Here is a 19,215-nt window from a genome sequence, read left to right on the forward strand (position 1 = left end):
ACAAGCTTCCAGCACCTGAAACTCCAGGGGACACATTTAAATGACATCCAAACCAGAGAAGGAGAAAATGAGGTACAGGAAGTAGAACGCTTTACATATTCCTTGTCATGTGATCATTGTCAACTCTTACCTGGCACTAATCAAAACTGATTCATTCTGGTCATCATTGAAGAGTTAGTGCCAGGTACTGAGATTTTTTTTTTTTTTTTTTTTTTGGTTGTTGTTGTTCCACTTTTTTTACTTATCTGAAAGACATTGAGAGAGAGAGATGGAGTTCACTGTGAAGATATTGAATGTGTCTACAACAGCCCAGCCATCATATCAGGTTTGATAATGACGAGTCAGAAAGTCCCAGTACTCCTGAAGCTTACAGTCTCTGGGGAGGAAACAAACAATAAACAAGTAAACAAAGACACAAGATGACTGCAGTTAGTGGCGAGGTTTCTCTGATGGATGACGCCGTAGGGAACTGCAGGTTCACTATGGAAACCTCTTGTGCCTTCTTCGTTCTGCCCTGAACTTTCTCACGGCTCAACTGCTGTGGACAGCGGCATTCACAGCGGACACTAGCATTCCAGCAGGAGACTCAGAGGGGCCATCGAGCCTGGGCACCACACCACACCAGCTTCTCGTGTCTAAGCTACTATTCATGTTTTTCCCATTCAGAGGCCAGCTTAACAGAACCCAGCACAATTACTCCCTTCTGAGATCATTGCTGCACTCAAATGTCAAATTGGAAGTTTAGAAGAAATCCGAATTTGATGAATGAAAGTCAATAGAACAGAGACTAAAGTAGCAACAGTGTAGGTTAATCAGTCGCTCAGCAAATCCAATGCATTTCGACTCCCCTCTTATGCATGAGGGATCAATGTCTTCTGCTGGCCACCTGTGAATCTACACCATGGGACTCTTCCGGGATTGTGTAAGCTTACACCCTCCTACGTGCCCACCACCTTGTTGGCAAACATGACTGTAGCGTCAAGTGTGTTACAACCCACCAGATTCAAAGCGCACTGAATCACAATAATCTTCACTGAAGGAAAATGGAGAGATTGGCTGTAAGGATGATGGTTTTTACACTGCAATGGGTAACTAAGGTGAAAAGGGGCACCTGGGCTTTATTTTTGAACTGGCAGAAAACTGTAGTGATTGCATTATTCAGGAGTAATATAACACTCGCCTACACTTACTCCCGGAGAGGAGAACCTGGGGCTTAATCATTTAGTAATGCACTCGCGTCAAATCTTGCAAATTTGCCAAATGCCATAAACGAACCACAGTTTTCTATTTTGCACTTTGGAGGCCACTTCAATTTTTCACCTACAGTGCCAGCAGCTTGAGGCAGAGAGGACACATTAGAAGGGAAATTACCTGAGCCTCCAGGTGCTGGGCCAAACTGAGAAATAATTTGGCAAGGGATTTCAGACACCACCCAGAACTGTTTCCCCTGGGACCTCCTCCATGGCAGCAGGGGCAGAAGCAGCTACCACATTTAAACAGGTTCCAGGTCCCCAGTGGGAGGCCGGCCTAGGAGAAGCATACTTGATCCACGATGGTCACATGCACTTTGGGATGCCTGAGTTGGTATGAGCCCTCTGCTGTGTAATTTAAGCCACTTGTCATGTCTGCCTTCAGCCACACTGCCATGAGGCCTTCCTGCGGGTAACACCAACATTCTTGGGGCTCAGTCACCATATGGCATGGCGGGCTTTCATGTCAGCTAGGCTTTCACATCACCCAGCCTGAACCGGTGCCACGTTCCTCCACCACCTTGTGTGTTTGAGAAACGAACATCAGTGTGAATGAGTTGACACTGGCCTCCTCCTAAGAAAAACAGCAATACTGGATGAATAAGAGGAGCGACTTCAGTAGTAAGACCAACTTGGATCTGAAGATCACTTTTGCCTCTTCCTGGCTGTGTGCCCTGCAGTCAGTTATGGAGATATTTTGAACTTCAGTTTATTCATTTTTATAAAAACCTTTTTTAAAAAAAAAAGATTTATTTTATATATTTGAAAGGCAGAGTTACAGAGAGAGAGAAAGAAAGAGGAGAGATTTTCCATCTGCTGGTTCACTCCCCAAGTGGTTTTAATGGCCGGGGCTGGGCAGGCCAGGAGCCAGGAGCTCCATCTGGGTCTCCCACAAGGGGTAATAGGGACCCACACACTTGGACCATCTGTTGTTGCTTTCCCAGGTGCATAGCAGGGAGCTGGATCTGAAGCGGAGCAGCTTGGACTTGAACCAGCAGCCATATGGGATGCTGGCATTGCAGACAGTGGCTTAACCCATATGGCGCAATGCCAGCTCAAAAAAAAAAAAAAACTTTTTATTTACTACTTTATTTATTTGAGAGAGAAAGAGAAAGCTACCATCTGCCTACAACTGCCAGGGCTGGGCCAGGCTGAAGCTGGGAGCTGGGAACCATGAGGGTGGCAGGACCCAGTTACTTGAGCCATCACCTGCTGCCTCTCAGGGTCTCCAGTAGCACAGCTGGAACTGGGAGCAGAGCTGGAACTCAAACCAGGTTCTCCAATATGGGATGCAGGCATCCCAGCTGATTTTATGACCACTAGCACAAATGCCTGCCCCTCCTCATTTTAAAAATGCGTCGATAGTACCCAACTTCCAGGCTTGCTGTAAGGACTAAACGAGTATACACATAAAAAGAATGTAGCTAAGTTCCTTATAATAAATGTTTATGAAGAGTAAGTTTATCTTCTAGAAATTGTGTAGGAAAAAAAGATCAACAAAGCAATAGACATACGAATGAGAAACACCAGCATGTCACAGAAAAATACAAAATTGCTCTTACCCATATAAAAAGATGTTCAACTTTGCTTATAAAAAGAAAAATACAAGTCAAAACTGAATAGGGATATCACTTTTCACCTATTAACTTGGCAAAAATCCAATCCCAAAATTTTACAGCACATTTTGTAATATATAGCAGAATTAGGCACTCTCATACATTGCTGGCAAGAGTGTAAAATGGGATAGCCCTTTGGGGAACTAATTGGCAATCGCTAACAAAATTACAAATGCATTTACTTTTTACTCAGCAATTTCACTCCTGGGAATAGGTTTTACAGCTATGTGAGTACTTAAACCAGCACTAAGTGAAGTGACAGATGCACCCTCTAGCCAACTGCAGAGTGGGTGCATGAGCTGGAAATACCTGTCTACCCAGACGCCAGTGGGCAAAGAAACCATGGCACCTCTGCACAACATCACAGAGCCAGGGAAGGAGAATGAAGAGCCTGTGGAGTTATCTCAGGAAAACATCTATGTGAAAAAGGCTTGGTATCAAACAATGCCCCGTATCCTCATTTCAATATAAATGGGGGCAAGTAAGAATATAGCTTCACTCACACAAAAATAAACACAAGAGTGCACAAGAGATTAAAAAGAATAGTTGTATATAGGAGGCCAAATGGTGGGAAATACAGTAGGTAGGTGGTGTGAGAAGTTAGAATAAGACTTCTTCTGATTTAATTTCTATTGTTGAACCATGTGAACATATTGCCAACCCAAATAAAATAAAAACCAAACTCAAATGTTTAGCATATCCTAAAATAAAGGACTTCTGAAATCAGTTAGAACTCAGATTTCAATGATCTGTCATTTAGATTGTATTTATGGATTGTAAACCTTGAAGAGTGGCCCTGTCTTATGTAGCACTGTAACTTGGGAGGCCAGCCATGTGTCTTACATTCAATCAGAGAGTTAGATGAATACTTTTTATTTGACCAACGAATAAATGAATGAACAGATTATTTTCAGTTGTGGAGAGAATAATCATTAGGTGATTGCCTATGGGCAATCCATACCACATGGGATACCCACATACTATAATTGAGTGGCTGAATTTGAGTCTTGGCTCTGCTTCCAATTCCAGCTTCCTACTAATGTGCACCCTGCGAGGCAGCAAGTGATGACCCAGTGTTTGAGTGCCTGAAACCCACATGGGAGACCTGGATTGAGTTCCTAGTTCCCTGGCTTGGGTTTGGCCAAGACCTGGCTGCTGTAGTCACTTTGCAGAGTGGACTAGTAGATAGAAGATTGATCCCTCTCTCTTGCTTTCTCTCTCTCTCTCTCTCTGCCTTTCAAATAAATAAAAATAGTAACAAAAAGTTCCCCAATTCACTTTTTAGAAAAAACAAACTATTTAACAATCAAAGAATTATATGAAAGCTATGAAATTCTTTTTTAAAAAAATACATATTTATTTATTTGAAACATGGAGTTAAAGGAGAGCGAGATCTTCCAACCACTGGTTCACTCTCTAGAATACCACAAATCCAGGGCTAAACCAGGCTGAAGCCAGGAGCCAGGAGCTTCATCCAGGTCACCCACCTGCCACAGTCCTGGCATAGCCTCTGCCACTGCAGCTATTTGGGGAGTGAACCGGCACTTGGAAGATCTCCCTCTCTCTCTCTCTCTCTCTCCCTTTCAGTCTGTAACTTTGCCTTTCAAATAAATAAATATTAAAAAGGGGGGGAAAAGATAAGGAGAAAACACAGCCCCCTAGTGAGAACTCAGACAGAAAAGGGAGCAATCCACGCCCACACTAACGGTACATGTATTCCTTCCCTGAACTGCTTTAATCCAGTTTCCTTTGGGGGAGTTAGATTTGCAACTGAGATCCAAACAGCGCTTTCTCCACAAAGCTGGAAAAATCCACTTATCTACTCTGGTTGTGTTAAACCTGAGGAGGGAGACTTGTTAGGTCAAAGCCCGAATTTCTCGGGGGAACTTTCAACTCTTTCCCCATTATCAGTTCCCTTAACAGAAATGGGGACAAGATCCTCGCACAGAGATGGCTGATAAAATGGCACGCCAAGAAACCGGTAACAATTTGTTCATCCACGCTTCAACTTCCCCAACCCACAATAATTTATAAAAAAACGCCGTCTTCCTTACTGCAGGGTGCCTGATTTATAGACTGGGCATCTGTTTCATATAAAGAGCCCTGAATGGAACAACAATCTATATTCTAACAAAACAGAGGATTCATTTCATAAATCATTTTCCACCTATCAGATATCTCACACTAAATTTCTCTGAAATCCAAGCACATTTTTCTTCTCTTCAGAGTTTGTCCTGCATGTTGCTATCAAGAACACAAAAACACATGTGTATTTCAAGCTGTTAAAAGACTCCAACACAGCCAGAGAAAATCTAGAGATCAGTCTACTTCTCTTCAGTTTTATCCTATAATAAAACCCTTTTATAAATGTTTTCAGATGAAATATTTAAAACAGTCCATGTCCTCAGAGAACTTCCAGCTCAGGAAATTGCAAACAAATGGAATTTACTTGATCTCTCCTTCTCCCTCTGCTCAGAGCAGACATTACTAATTGATCAATTATTTCCCATTAAGCTTGCTTGAGGCCCTGCTGTACTTCTCAACCTAAGGATCTAAGCAACCTCTAGAAAGCAGAAATTAACATGCAGGACAGAGTAGTCCAATCTAATTACTTTAAAGAAATATTTATTTATTCGAGAGTCAGAGTTACAGAGAGGGAAAGACAGAGAGAAACGTCTTCCATCCACTGGTTCACTCCCTAAATGGCTGAAATGGGCGGAGCTGGGCCAATCCAAAGCCAGGAGGCAGGAGCTTCTTCTGGGTCCTCACAATGGGTGCAGGGTGCAGGGTCTCAAGCTTTTGGGCCATCTTCCACTGCTTTCCCAGGCCATACGCAGAGAACTGAATTAGAGGAGGAGCTGCCAGGATTTGAACCAATGCCCACCAGAGAAGCCAGCGCTACAGGCTGAGTTTAGCCCGCTACGCCACAGTGCCACCCCAATCCAATTACTTTTAAGGCAACAAAACTGAAACACAGGAGGGGAAAGAGACCTTGCCAAGGCAATACACGAGTCAATCAATCATGTACCTGAAACATTGCTTTTGAAAATTTTATTTATTTATTTGAAAGGCAGAAAGACAGAGAGCTCTCATTCACTTTCCAAATGCACACAACAACTGGAACCACAACCAGACCAAAACAGAAAGCCAGGAACTCAATACAGGTCTTCCAAATGGGTGACATCAACCCCATCACTTGAACCATCACTGTTGCCTCCCAAGGTCCACATTGGTGGGAAGATGGAATTGGGAGCAGAGCAGGAATTCAAACCCAGGCCCTCTGATGTGAGATGCAAGCATCTTAACCTCTACACTAACCGCTGCTGCACTAACCTGTGATCAGCATTCAAAAGGTCTGATATGTTTGTTTTATGTGCGATTTTTCTTTTTCAACAGAGAAATTCCTCTTTTCTTAAAAATAAATTCTTATGCAACAAAACAATCCCAATTAGCCATGTTTTTCAAATAAAGCATTTATTCATCTTCTAATACAAATTATTCGGAAGCACGGGCAGCCTGCCACTTTAAATGCAATTTTGTTTTACCAATAATCTTTCCTTATCAAATATGCTTCCTCCTCAGTGCAGAAACTATAATTACTATTAAACAGGAAATTACTTTTCACAGTAGCTCACACAAAAGACTGTGATTGAATGTACTGGAGATCTCTGTCTCTCTGGCTGGCCTTTCAAGTGACATTAAATATCTTTAAAAAAGCAAAAAAGGAGTATCAAACAGAGTATTACTCTTGTGGCTTGAAACCCCCACGTTGGTCCCTGGTAGGACTGAAACACATTTCCAGGATGGGTTATAACTGACAGTCACACAGCGGTCCTGATCCTACCAGCACTATAGCTGGGCTCATTGACATTTACTGTCTCTTCAAAGCTAACTCATAAAATAACATTTCTAGGGGGCTGGCACTGTGGCGCAGCAGGTTAACGCCCTGGCCTAAAGTGCTGGCATCTCATACTAGCGCCGGTTCGAGACCTGGCTGCTCCACTTCCAATCCAGCTCTCTGCTGTGGCCTGGGAAAGCAGTAAGAAGACGGCCCAACTCCTTGGGGCCCTTCACCCATGTGGGAGACCCAGAAGAAGCTTCTGGCTCCTGGCTTCAGATCGCTGCAGCTCTGGCCATTGCGGCCAACTGGGGAGTGAACCATCGGATGGAAGACCTCTTTCTTTCTCTCTGCTTCTCCTCTCTCTTTGTAACTCTGATTTTCAAATAAATAAATAAATCTTTTTAAAAAATAACATTTCTAGCTTAGATACCAAGCTCCAAACACTTGGCAAAGAGGTAGGATACCAAGTCCACATTTCAAGGAGATGTCTGTTGTACTCTTTTAACAACTGCAGGTTGAACGACGGTGACAACAGTCACGGGATCCTTTGACCAATGCTGCTTTGTCTGATCCTGGTTAAGGGACTTCAGCAAACCAGCCAATGTCAGTACAAGCCTTACTCAGAGTCCGTTTGTAAGATATGTCTGCCTTCCCTTAGACTACATTCGAGAACCATGTGGGGCCCCATCACTCTGCTCAACGCTGAGTGGAGCTGACAAGAGCAATTGAGCCCGCAGTAGCCGGTCGTAAGCTGGACAGTGCTCTGCTGATGGTTTGGTTCAAGAATTATAGAGGCCCCTGATTACTTTAATTTGATTTTTCCTTAGGGATACCCAGCTTCTTTTCTGGAAGATAAAACCCTGAATTATCTTTCAGTCTCAACTTGTCAAAAAACTAACAGGAGGTGGTGGAGGGGTACAGGGGATAATCCTACCCATAACCATATGGAGTAAGTCATACTACAAGTAAAGGGTCCCGACAGCTGGGGGCTTACTGTTGACAGTAAAACAAAAACCTGGGCCAGTGCCATAGCTCACTTGGTTAATCCTCTACCTGCGGCGCCGGCATCCCATATGGGTGCTGGGTTCTAGTCCCGGTTGCTCCTCTTCCAGTCCAGCTCTCTGCTGTGGCCAGGGAGTGCAGTGGAGGATGACCCAAGTGCTGGGGCCCCTGCACCCGCATGGGAGACCAGGAAGGAACACCTGGCGCCTGGCTTCAGATCAGCGCAGCGCCGGCCATAGCGGCCATTTAGGGGGTGAACCAATGGAAGGAAGACCTTTCTCTCTGTCTCTCTGTCTCTCTCTCTCTGTCTATAACTCTACCTATCATATAAATTTTTTAAAAAAAGTAAAACAAAAACCTAACCAAAATGGAACTATATCAATCTATAATTTTGCAGCTCTGCTATCTGGCCCAAGAATCCTATTTCTAGGAGTGAATTCTAAAAAAATAATGAGGCAAGGACCAGGAGATGTGTGCATGAGGTCACTGACAGCAGTGGAATTTTCATAAGAAAAGAAAAAAAACTGCAATCTAAATCAGGATTAGATGGGATAAATAAATTAAAGTATATTTATGTGAGCAGGTGTTTGATGTAGAGGTTAAGATGCCACTAGGACACTTATGTCCCCTATGGAGTACCTAGGTTTGAGTCTTGGCTCTGCTTCCAATTCCAGCTTTTCATTAATATGACCTTGGGAAGCAGCAGGCAATGGCCCAAGTAGTTGGGTCCCTGCCATCCATGTGGGAAACCCCATTTGGGGTCTGGTTCCAGGTTCCTGGCTTAGGCCTGGCCCAGTCCTGGCTGTTGCAGGCATTTGGGCATAGAACCAGTTGATGTGAACTCTCTCTCTCTCTTTGCCTATCAAATATAATAAATAGATAAGTAATTTAAGATGCATTTATATAGTAAGGTATCTACCTATACATTATTAGGGAAAGAAGTCAATGACAGATTCAGAAAAAAAATATGGAGCAGACTATATACATGGTATATGTACTTACATAAGTTATATATAGTTTATAGGTTTATCAGTCACAATGTTAATGAAAATGTTGACTCAAATGAGTTTTGCTTCCTAATTTATGTTCTTCTATATTTCTGATTTTATTATTATATCATAATATATTCAAAATCAGAAAAAAAATTTAAAAACAACTTATGATACCCTGAAATGTAAGCTCCAGTTTTTTGCTTTGTGGACATCTTTTTGCGAAGAACCTGCAACACATCAGATTACCCTACCTAACAAAAATGTTACATGACCTACAAGTAAAATTTTGTAGATTTTAGCAATTCCAATAATATATTTTTAACTCAGCATGTTCCCCAAAGTACCATTTTAAATATAACCAGTATAAACCAGCAAAGGCATTTACATTCCTTTTAAAAATTTATTTATTTATTTCAAAGATAGAGAATCCTACCCACTGATTCACTCCCCCAGTGCCCACAACACTGGGAGCATGGAAACTCTAGTCTCTAACATGGAAATCAGAGGTTCGACTACTTGAGCCATCACTGTGGCCTCCCAGTGTCTGTATTAGCAAGAAGCTGGAGTACACAGTGGAGCCAGGACGAGAACCTAAGTACTCCAATATGGAATGTCGGCATCTTAACTGCTAGGTGAAACACCCACCTTTAGTGGTTGTGGTTTTTTTTCTTTGCTTGTTTGTTTTTGCTCCATATGAATAGATCATTAAAAAAAAAAAGGTAAGACATGCTCAAGAGTTACCAGTGGTGACTTTGGATGTTTTTAATTTCTGAAATTGTTTGAATCTGTACGAGTAATTGTGTGATGTATTGGTAATCTTTAAAAGACTTTTTTAGTGGTTTTTAATTTTTATTTCTTTTGATTTACTTTGTTTTGTTTTAAAATAAATGCTGGTCTCATGGGCCCCATTTTTGGTACACGTGCATCTTGAATGAACTCTACTTTCATTCTCAGTTGTGGACCAGGGAGATCAACAGTGAGAATCCTTAGCAGATACAAGTGTGGCTGGTCCACGGGGGGAGGAGGAGGAGGAGGAGCAAGGAGACAAGCAGAGGAGGTCACTTCCTGCTCTACTCGAGAATGATGGACACAATCAGGGTTTCCTAAGTCATCAAAACAAATTCATCTCTAAGGTCTGATTCCTGCTCAATGGCTAGTCCTCATTCTTTTCTTCATTATTTCACCAAATCTAGCACCACCCACAGCACAGAGGATTCAGGTGGAACCACATTTGAGGGCCTTGGAGCTTCCCCGCCTTCGACTAGAGAGATCATAATATATAACCTACTTCAAAAGGTTGACTTTTAAACAGCTTTTTCTGAAGAAGGGCAGGTATGCTTTTCTCTGCGTGTAGTCTAGATGTATAGCACGATGAATATTTACAAATTAAATACACTCAGATAAACTGCCATGTAGACCAGAAGAAAGAATGCTCCAAGTGCCCAGCGCCCCTGCCAGTCCCCACCACGTGTGTTAGTTTTTTATGACTATGGAGCCCACTCTCCCAACTCAGTAGCTTACACAGCACAGATTTAATGCCTCAGTCTTTGTGGGTCTGGAGACAGCACATAGATGATCTGTCCACTTCAATGGATCCTCTGCTTGGATCTCACATGGTGGCATTCTAAGGGTCAGCCTGGTGCTCCCATCTAGGACTTGAACCCATTCAACTTGCTGGCAGAATTCAGTTCTGGGTGGCTGTGTAACTAAGACCCCATTTTCTTGCTAGCTGCAGATCGAGGACCAGTTTCTGCTTCTTCAGGCCATCTACAGTTGCTTGCCAGTGGCCCACACAGGCAGTTTAGGGCTGTTCCTTCCTTCCAACCAGAAGGAGCTTTCTCTGACCTCCAACTGCTCGTTTATGAACGCACCTGATTAAGTGATGCCCACCAACTGCCTGGGCAGTTAGGGACCTTAATTATAGAGTGACAGCCCATCAAGTCAGATTCCACAGATACTCACGGGGCAGGGGTTATACAAGGGAGTCACATTATGGTGCAGGAATTTTATGCCATCTTAAAATTCTACCTCCTACACTATCCCCTATGGCTAAGTACTATCTCTTGCCTAACACAGTATTTTTACCTGTCTTTAACTATAAAAATGGAATCATATAGTATGCTCTTATATCTGACCTTATTGGTTGAATATTCCATATGTGAAATACTCTTGTTCCTTTTCATTGCACAGTGTTCCATTGTGAACCAACCACAATATCACGTTTCACTCACACATTTAAAAATTGATGGCATTTGAGTAGCTCCTATGTGGGTGCTATTACTAACAATGCTTCTGTGAACAATCTAGAACATATTTTTGCAGTAGCCACATGAATGCATCTTTGTTTATATAAACTGAGGAGTAGAATTTTTGGGTCATAAGAGGCACAACTGTTAACTGTTTAGCTTGGGAAAAGCTACCAAGCTGGACATTCACCAGCAGTGGAAGAACAGTCCAGTATTTTCCGAGTTCATTAATTATGATAAAGAACTTAGGAGGATCTGGGATATCGTAATCACTAAATAAAAATATTCTCAATAGAAATTAATGTTCAGTGTTAGTTTCTGCAATACTGGTAAGTCTACAAGGTGTGTATATGAAGCTTATTGATATCACTTTAGGGACTAGCCAAAATATATAAACAGCCAACGGACACATCCACGTTGTACAACCTTCTGACTATGAAGGTCTTCAGATTTGCATTTACTTTCCTTTTCCTGGGCTCCTGCACACAGTAAGAGAGTCCTAAGGGCTCTTCAGTACTCTGCTGTGAAATGATTCTACAGGGGACTTTGTCAGAGTGCAGTTTCTTGGCAGGTGACAAGATGCAGACAAGGCATCATGGAGCCTTTGCAGAAGGCAGCTATTTCTACAACCAAGAACACTCAGCCTGTGTCTTTGCAAGATGAGATTTAAAGAAAGGGAGCTCAGTTGCTGGGATCATCAAGCTACAAAAATACCTGGCTGTGGTTGGCGTTGTGGCACAGAGGGTTAAGCCACTGCCTGCACCGACAGCATCCTATATGAGTGCCGGTTCCAGTCCTGACTGCTCCACTTCCCATCCCGCCCCCTGATAATGCACCTTGGAAGGCAGTGGAGGTTGGTCCAAGTGGAAGACCCAGATGAAGCTCCTGGCTTCAGCTGCTGCAGCCGTTTGGAGTGATGAACCAGGGGATAAAAGATCTCTGCCTCTTCCCTCTCCTGTGGTAACTCTGCCTTTCAAATAAAAAAAAAAGAAAGAAAGAAAGACCCTGCTTTATAATCCTGCCTAGAGAAAGCTTTTGTCTCTTTCTGCAGGGGATAAAGAAGGAAGTGAAACTCGGGCCACAGAGCAGCGAAAAATGCTAATCTGTACTTGGTTATCTTTTATCCAAGGGCTCTGGCATGTTAATCAATTCTTCCTAATTGTTTGTTAGTCATTATTCCTGAGAGGGAATGAGTCATCAGCTTCAGCAGCTTGATGCCAGGCCTCCGAAGGCCAAGCGAAATCAAGAAGAGTAATAATAGGGAGCTCTACAAACCCTTCCTGGGATAAATCAAAGCTCTTACCTAGACTCAAAGCTCTTTAGAAACTGATTTTAATTTGATGGTCACTTAGCCTCTCAAACTTCTGATTCCTCATTTGTAAAATAGGACAAATGATGGCGACTACCATGCAGTGATTTAACAAATATTTAATTCCCACTCTGCCAATGAATACGTATTTATTAAAGGCTAATCATGGATCAGCTATTCTCATTGTCAACAATTCATTATTTGCATATCAACCATCAACCTTGAGGAAAAGAAAAAAAACCACATTTTTTAGATGAAGATTTATTTTAAGTATTTGAAAGGCAGAGTTACACACAGAGAGAGAAACAGAGAAAGAGAAAGAGCGAAGAGAGATCTGCCATCCACTTGTTCACTTCCCAAATGGCCTCACTGGTTAGGACTTGCCAGGCCCAAGCCAGGAGCCTGAAAATGTGTGGTTTTGAGCTGGCTCTATGCTCTCTTCTTCCAACTCACACCCACTCCCACAAACAATCACTAGTTCACTGTCCGCCACTGGTGTGGACTCAACTCAAGCCTGAATCTTCAATTATCGCCGTCAGAAAATGCTAACTAACTTTATTATCAGTCCAAATGCTTCATAATTTAAAAAAGACAAATAAGCCACATTTCAGTCACAGGGGAAAGTTTTGGGGATTCAAAGATATCTGATGATCTGCCTCACATGTCACCTTCCATTAGCTAACACTTAGTGGGTACATCATTAGGGATGGCTGACAATATACTCACTTTGGGAGCAGAAAATCTATTATCCCCAACCCCCTCCTGGGATGGTAGTGAAACTGTACAAAAACATTTCCAAAATTCCTCCCCTCCCCAACCCTTTGATTGAGATGTCACAAAGTTTGCTTTCAGCCTGAGTCATATGGTTGAAGACCAAACATTAAATTAATGTTGGCAGAAGAACCAAAGAAGACCAAAGAAGCAAGAGAATAGGGCTGAATAGAATATTCATGTTTTGGAGGCAAAAATGCTGAGGTTCAAATCTCAGTTGAGAACTGACCGGGTTAAGGTTTCCACATAAAATGCAGGACACCAGGTTACATTTGAATTTCAGATAAGTAACAAGTACATTTTTAGCAGGAATACATCCCAGATCCACAAAAGAGCTGTATTTCTACTAAGATTATTTGTTGCTTATCTGAAATTCAGATGTAACTGTATGTTCTGTTATGAGCTGCTAACCCTACTCCCTTCACTAGTTTTGTGACCTTAAGGCACGTTCCTTACACTCTGTGTCTTCTCGCCTGTAAAAATAGGAATAATACAAGCATATTCCTCATAGAATGGTGGCAGTAGTCGTTTTTGCTGTTTAACAAAGATGACCATACTTTTAAAAGTTCATGGGAAATATCTATTAGGTAAAAACTGTGCACAAATTTCAAACTTTTTGCATCAAAAAATTTTTTAAGGTTACCTGTTTATACAAGAGTGAGACAAAGAGAGTGAACTCCTATCCACTGGTTCACTCCCTAAATGCCAGCAAGGGCCAGAGCCAGAAACCAGAAACACAAGACAGGATTCCCAAAAACCCAATTACTTGAGCTGGCACTGTTGCCTCCCAAGGTCTGGAGTGAGATACTAAAGCCAGGTACTGAATCTAGAGACTCCAGTGTCGGATGTAACCTTCTTAATTGCTAGGCTAAGCATCAACTCTGAATCTATTTTTTCATTCCATTTTTTCCCACAAACTTTCTAAGGTGCCCTTGTCTGTCTGGGTCTCCTCCTTTGAGGAACATGGTCGGCAGGGCAGGTGCGCAGCTCAGCAGGTCAAGCCGTTGCTTGGGCTGCCCACGTCCCACACTCAAGTGCCAGTTTGAGTTCCCTACGGCTCAGCTTCTGACTGAGATTCCTGCTACTGCATCTGGGCAGCAGTGGATGATGGCACAAGTACAGGAGTTCCTGCCATGTGAAAACCAGGATGGAGTTCCTGGCTCCTGGCAGCAACCGGGCCACCCTCCAGCAGCTGTGGCCATGTGGGGAATGATCTGCCTGTGACTGTCCCTCTGTTTTCTTTCTTTTTCCTTTTTTTTTTTTTTTTTTTTTTTTTTTTGACAGGCAGAGTTAGACAGTGAGACAGAGAGAAGGATCTTCCTTTTTCCGTTGGTTCACCCCTCAAGTGGCCGCTATGGCCATATGGCCGGCATGCTGAGCTGATCCGAAGCCAGGAGCCAGGTGCTTCCTCCTGGTCTCCCATGGGATGCAGGGCCCAAGCACTTAGGCCATCCTCCACTGCACTCCCTGGCCACAGCAGAGAGCTGGACTGGAAGAGGAGCAACTGGGACAGAATCCGGCCCCCCAACCTCTGTTTTCAAATAAACAAATTTGGAGGGATAAAAGAGAAAACAACATGGTAAGAAAGTACTTCTTCATCCCCCTGAAATGATGGCTGTAACTTGCATTATTCAGTCAATGGTAAGTGAGCAGGAAGGATTTGTTACTTCCCAGTGGAATTTTCCCACCTACCTTCCCCCACCAGTCTCCAGATACGAATATGATGAAGAAAGACACACAAATGTGACAAAGATTATAAGCTCTGAAGTGTGGCAATTACTGCAACACAACTTAGCCTGCTCTGTTCTTCAGAGTTCTTCAGAAGATTGCATTTAGATTTAGAACGAGTCCGGCACATAGAAAGCACTACACCAGTATTTATTAGGTTAAGGAAAAAGTGGTATGAGTCAAGTTGGGCTGTCGTAACAAAATTCCAAAGACTAGGTGGCTCAAACAATAGCCACCCCCACCCCCAAACACACACACAGTTCTGGAGGCTGTAGGATGAGGGCATCAGCATGGTCGGGTTTTAGTGAGGGCTCTCTCCCTGGTTTACCAAAAGCCACTTTCTGCCTGGGTCCCCCATGGTCTTTCAGTGCACAGAGTGCATGAAAATAAGCTGTTGTCCCTCCTTATGTAAGGCCACCAATCCTGTTGGATTCGGACTGCACTCTTATCACCTCATATAACCTAATCACCACCTTAAAGCCCTCTCTCCATATACAACCACACTGTGGGTTAGGGCTTGAACACATGCATGTTATGAGCACACAATTCAGTTCACAGCCCTGTACACATCTTGGTACTAAACATTTATGGTCTGGTTTTCTGTCGCCGGGCCTAGGAAACCAAACCCACCCCTTCTTCATAGGGTTTGGTAATAAACCTTCTAATGCAGCAGCAATTAGGTGAGGGAGTTTCTTTCATCATTAGACAGCATTTTTATGTCTAAAACACTCCCAACGTGGATGCGCTCAAATTGCAGCATGCGTTGAAACAGAACAGTGGACTCCACTGCCGATGACCGAGGCTGAGCAAACTGCAGAAGCCAGCCCGCGCACAGTAATTCAGAGAAGGGCAGAGAAACCGGATCCAGGGGAGGGGAAGTCACAGGCAGCTAATGAAAATCAGATGCAGGATAATTCAGACCGCAGCGCACATCCCAATCTCTGGGCAGAGGGAATTACATCCATAAACAGATCAGACTTGATTGTGTGCGGCACTTACAGCCCCCCAAACATGCTCTTCTTCCTGGCAGCTCAGGGATGTGCAAGGCAAACAGGGAAACGCTGTGTTCACAACTCAGAATCCGTGCCATGCGCATAAGCCAGCTTGCAGGATGCTGGGCGACCCTTTATTGTTAGGAGAAATTTGTTCTTTTGTCCGTTTAGATAAGAAGCATGCTCATAAAAGAAATTCAAATATGCACTAAAAAGGTTTGCAAACTCTGAACATGAACCACCGTAAAACATACTGCGCCTGGGAATATAACAAGCTCTCTCCACATCATCTGATACAGTTTCAGACTCTGAACATACATATCTATCTAAATCTATACACGTATTTTCATGTACAACAGGATAAAAACGTCTCAGAATTATCACTTGCCCTTATTGTATCTGATGTATTTTGATGTTTTTTCTTAAAAAATAAAAACAATGACCAATACTTGTTGATTTTGCAATCCACTTCTGTGTTGCATCTTCGATTTTGAAATTCACGTCCATACAAGACAGATGCTCTCTCCATGAAAGAGAGCATCAGACTCTGGTACCATGACATTCCCATGACACCACAGCATTAGGCCCTATGATGGCCACTTTGTCTTTTCAGGTCACTAACTGCCTCAGATTCCTCTGTTACAACAGGCTGAGATTTTTATGTGTGACAATTGTGTACAGATAAAGCAAAAAACACTCTGAAATCATCTTCACATGATCAGATTTTTTTTTTTTTTTTGACAGGCAGAGTGGACAGTGAGAGAGAGAGGGAGAGACAGAGAGAAAGGTCTTCCTTTGCCATTGATTCACCTTTCAATGGCCGCTGCGGCCAGCACACGACACTGATCTGAAGCCAGGAGCCAGGTGCTTCTCCTGGTCTCCCATGGGGTGCAGGGCCCAAGCACTTGGGCCATCCTCCACTGCACTCCCGGGCCATAGCAGAGAGCTGGCCTGGAAGAGGGGCAACCGGGACAGAATCCGGTGCCCCGACTGGGACTAGAACCTGGTGTGCCGGCGCCGCAGGCAGAGGATTAGCCTAGTGAGCTGCGGCGTTGTCCCAGATTATTTCTTAATGCTTATTTTATTTATTTTCATCTACCAGAAAGGTAGAGAGAGACAGAGAGAGACATTTTCTAGCTGCTGGTTCACTCCCCAAATGCTCACACTAGCTAGAGCTGCACCAGGTTGAAGCCAGGAGCCAGAAACTCCTTCCAGGTCTCCTGCATGAGTGGCTGGGATCCAAGTACTTCAACTATCATCTGCTGCCTTCCAGGAAGCATTAGCAAAAAGGTGGATGATAAGCAGAGGTGCCAGGATCCAAACTAGCATTCCAACACAGGATGCGGGAGTCTCAAGTGTGACTTGACCCACTGTATCACAATGCCTGCCTGAGACTATTGTGGAACCCTGTGTTGAGTCAGCCATGGGGGTTAAAAATAGGCAAAAGTCCAAAAATTAATTAGGTTCCTAGATCGGTAAGAATTTTTTGGTTGCATGTAAAAGACTCTCCCTCCACCCAAACACTCCATCAGGTCAGCCAACCAGTCGAACACACAATACATTGGTTAATCCAAGGTGACCCGAGCACTTAAATTTGTAGGCAAGCCAGCTGCAGTAGAACCATGGAGGCAATTACAGCATTCTAAACACAGACATAAACTTAGAGAGATGGTTTCTAAAAGGCCTTGAAGAAACGATTGGCTCAACCAAGAGGGGGCCAGGGACTCCAAAGGCTTCAGCATAGCCGGCCCTGGATGCTGAGATGACGGCTCTCATTACCATCTCCAGAATCAGATTCTTCCAGCCTAGCCATCCAAGTTCAGCCTAGTAGTTAGGACAGCAGGCTCCAGCTCCTGAGCCCAGCTTCCTTCCAATGCAGGTTCTAGGAGGCAGTGGGGCTTGTCCAGATATGTTCAATTATGTGGGAGAACGGGATTGCGTTCCCAGATCCTGGCTATGGCCCTAGCCAAGCCCCAGCTGTTGCAGATATCTGGGATATGAATCAGCATATGAGAGCTCTCTCTTTCTGCCTCTCAAAAATTAAAAAAAAAAAAAAAACTAGAAAAAATTATTTCATCCTAAGAACTCAGAGGAGAGAGGCCTCCAGTCTTCTCACTATCCCAGCTTGGATCAATACCCATTTCTGAACGCATCACCATGAACCTATTAGGGGCCAAGTTTTGGTCATGTGCCTACCCCTGGGGAATAATGATGAAGCCAGGCCCACCAACCCACATGAACTTGAGAATGGCATTATTTTACAAAGGAAATTAAAGGAGACATTTCCATAAGTTGGAGACCAGAATTTTAAACAGATAACGAAACACATGCCACTACCAACCTCCACACAGATGTATCACCAACCCCTAACCATCACTCAATCTCAGACGTAGAGAGAGGAAGCTGGAGTTTCATAACCACATAGAGAACAGTTTTCATCGAGAGGGATCCTGATATTTTCTCTCTCTGATCACTTTTACAAGTTGTAGCAAGGGATTCTCGTAGTCTTCAAATGTAAAACTTAATGTGCCATGAACTGCTGGTTGTGAGCCTAAGCAGTAAAAACTCTCTTTGGGCCTTTTCGAAATCATCTCCCAGTACTCCCGTGGTTTAGAATGTTGTAATTGCCTTCATGGCCTTACTGCTGCTGGCTTTGCAAACAAATTTTAAATGTGTAGGTCACCTTGGATTAACCAACGTATTTTGTGCTCCACTGATTGGCTGACCTGCTGGAGTCGTGAATACTTGTTCTGTCTTGCACTGAAAAGCACACACAGAGAGGGAACACACATGCGCACAGCAACTTGAACGAAATTTGACAAAAAGGGAGAAAGTATAAGCATACTGGCGAAATATGGCTTGGCTGTGATTATTTCCCCATTTTGCTGAATGCCGTTTGTCTTTTGGGAAGCAGGGCAAACAGAGCTGTGGCTCTCAGACTCTGCAAATATTATTGGTATGCATGAGAGGTAATTAACTTGCCGAAACACAGAAAGAGGAGTACTCATGGAGTCTTTCTTTGGCACCAGACTATCAGGGCTGGAGGTTTGGCTAATGTGCTTGCTTGCTTGCTTTACCTGGTTTTTAATTAGCTGTGGTTTTTAAATTTGATTTCCCATAGAATATTTCAATCCCAACTGGGAAAAGAAACCATGCTGTGATACGAGCACATTTATCATCTTCAAGGAATTGACGGATTTCCTTTGATAATGGTATCCAGCCTTGGGTTTTAGATGCAAAATGCAACAATTATTTCTGCATAGTGTAATCTAAGGAACATAAAAAAATATGCTTTTCCCACTGCCTAGCCCACTTCGTTTGCATTTCTCTTGGCTGTTGCTTTTCTTAGCATTGACTTGTTTCTTAAAAAGTTTCTTAAGTTAAGCTGCTGCCTGCAGCACCAACATCCCATACAGGTGCTGGTTCAAGTCCCTGATGCTCCACTTCCAATCTCACTCCCTGCTAATG

The 19,215-nt window shown here is 43.3% G+C and overlaps 1 long non-coding RNA gene across 2 annotated transcripts in view; it reads right to left on the reverse strand.

Moving 5' to 3' along the window:
• The window catches only part of LOC149124321 (uncharacterized), a 59,637-nt gene that overhangs the window by 26,451 nt on the left and 13,971 nt on the right, over nt 1-19,215 (reverse strand). For both annotated transcript variants that reach the window (XR_016214233.1, XR_016214234.1), the window contains exon 2: nt 131-245. This is a non-coding gene — a long non-coding RNA (uncharacterized LOC149124321). The remainder of the gene's footprint in view (nt 1-130; nt 246-19,215) is intronic.

The sequence above is a fragment of the Oryctolagus cuniculus genome, chromosome 10, assembly GCF_051225735.1.
Source record: "Oryctolagus cuniculus isolate XC-2025 breed Fujian yellow rabbit chromosome 10, ASM5122573v1, whole genome shotgun sequence".
Classification (NCBI taxonomy): Eukaryota; Metazoa; Chordata; class Mammalia; order Lagomorpha; family Leporidae; genus Oryctolagus; species Oryctolagus cuniculus.